The sequence below is a fragment of the Elephantulus edwardii genome, unplaced genomic scaffold, assembly GCF_000299155.1.
Source record: "Elephantulus edwardii isolate Elephantulus edwardi_28Jun2011 unplaced genomic scaffold, EleEdw1.0 scaffold00018, whole genome shotgun sequence".
NCBI lineage: Eukaryota > Metazoa > Chordata > Mammalia > Macroscelidea > Macroscelididae > Elephantulus > Elephantulus edwardii.
In genome coordinates, this window is record NW_006399768.1 from 29,740,718 (window position 1) to 29,743,039 (window position 2,322).

Below are 2,322 nucleotides of genomic sequence, written 5' to 3' on the forward strand. Positions count from 1 at the left end.
TAAAACTTTGTTATGCTGAACATCAAGTGATGGAAGTGTTCAGTAAACACAGTTAGTAGAAATTTATGAAAAAGCTAAACCAAAACTTCTGAGAAGCTAACAAAATGTGAAAATTCTAAAGAGGTGTAATAATTGAAACTATAACATAGAAAACCTAACAACTATAAGGCATCATCTCACCCCAGTACCAATAATAAAGTTCATCATATCAACAAACAACAAACCTTGATGAGATTGTGGAGAGATTGGAACCCTTATTTACAGCTGGTGGGAGTGTAAAATTGTACAACCGCTGTGGAAGGCAATATGTTGCTTTCTCAAGAAGTTGAAAATAGAAATATCATTTGATCCAGCAAGTGGTACTACTAGAAATATATCCTAAAGAAACAGAGCTGCCACCCAAACAGATATATAAACATCTATGTTTATTGTTGCGTTATTCACAATAGCAAAGAAACAGAAGCCACCCAAGGGTCCATCAGTAAGTGAATGCATAGAAAAACTATGTTATATATTCACACAATGGAATACTACGGAGCACTGGAAAACAAGGAACTCATTAGCATTACACATCATGGGTGACCCTCAAGGACATTTATGCTGAGTAAAAGATCTCAGTCACAAAAGGACAAATACTGTATAACACCACTGATATAAAACAAGACTGGCATGGGAGTTGGGAGGAAACTAAGAAAAGAGGGTATAGAGAATTGATTCTGCATTGGAACAGATGAAGGAAAGAAATATTTAAAAGGAATATATGATTAGGCATTTTATGTATGACAGCAGCCCAGAATAAGAGGTACATTGTAATTGTGCAACAATCAACAACTATTAAAAAAAAAAAAGTCAACTTGGGGAGGGAGTAAAATGGACAACAATGAATGAATGAAAATATAACTTTTCTGTAAAATTCTATTAAAATTACAATTCAAATAAAAAAGTGTTAAAAAAACCCAGAAAACCTGCCTTTACTAACTTTGACTTCTTCTGATTTTCTCTAGTATAAAACATGTTTTGTCTTACTCATATTTTTATCTCTCACCTTTTTCTTTCACCCACAAAAAACCAAAAAAACAATGGATTTTCCCTGTTAAACTCCACCTTTCTTTCCTAGTCACATTCATATTATGAATAATAATTTTATTAATAATCTTATTTATTGTATGGATTTCGACTTTCATTTATAACTCATATCATTAAAATACCACCTTTCCCTTGTTACTCCATAGGAGCCATTATAAAAAAGACCAATAATCTTTAGTCCAGGGCAGTCACTATGTCAATCCATCTATTTTAGGGGCTTCTCTCCTTTTCTGACCTTCCACCACTCCAAGCATGATGCCCTTTTCCAAGGAATAGCCTTTATTAGCATGTCCAAAGTATGGGGGATGTGATACCATATTTGCCTCCAAGGAGCAATCTGGCTGCCCCTTCTCTAAGACATATCTGTTTGTTCTTCTAGCCCTCCATGGGATATTCAGTACCTTTATCTAGCACTACAGTTCAAAGACATAAATTCTTTTTTTTTTAATCGAAAGACAGAGCTATTTTATTTATTTAATTTGCTCTAGCTGTTGTCAACCAGCAACTACAAATGGGCCTCTTGAGATCATTTAAGCGGCAGTATTTATGAAATTTCTCCTTCAGATACTGACAACACTATTGCTGTAGAAAGACTGGTTATTAGCCATAAATGAGTGTATTTCATTTTGTGAGGCAAGATTTCCTCATCTGAAATACATTCAGATTCATTAAGGAGTTCAACTAAGCTCTTGGCACCTTTTCCAGACTCAGGTTCTGCACACGGTGGTACATTTTCCCCATGCTCCAACCAATCCAGTGGTTGACCACCCTTTTCAGAGCTAAAATAGCTCGCAGGATGTGCATCTTTGGTCTCTTCAGGTGAAACACTGTATGCATTGTATTTCCTGGGTCTCTCAATTACCTGGGTCTGCAATACAGCTTCCAATCTTTTGGATACATTCATCACATTTCAACATTTTTTTTTTTTAACGTTTTTCCTTTTGTGTTTTTCTCTTCAGAATTTGCCCAACATGCAACACAGCTATCACCATCAACCTCTTTGTCTCCACGATGATGAACACAAGGGTCATTGACATGTTCATCATGATTATAAACGGCTTCAGTACAGGCTACATCTGAGCCTTCCCGAGAACCTGTTTAACTCCCTTCCATGCTAGATGAATATCCACAATCACTACCATTAGAGTGTGGAGGTAAACCTTTCTTTATTTTAGGAGACTGCAAAAGATTACCACTGCTAGGACGAGTACATGATGTATTTTCTTTTTTTTTTTC

General features: G+C 35.7%; 1 pseudogene; it reads right to left on the bottom strand.

Annotated features, from left to right (window-relative positions):
- Nucleotides 1-1,560: 1,560 nt before the first annotated feature.
- Nucleotides 1,561-2,322, bottom strand: part of LOC102871693 — a 2,943-nt pseudogene continuing 2,181 nt past the window's right edge.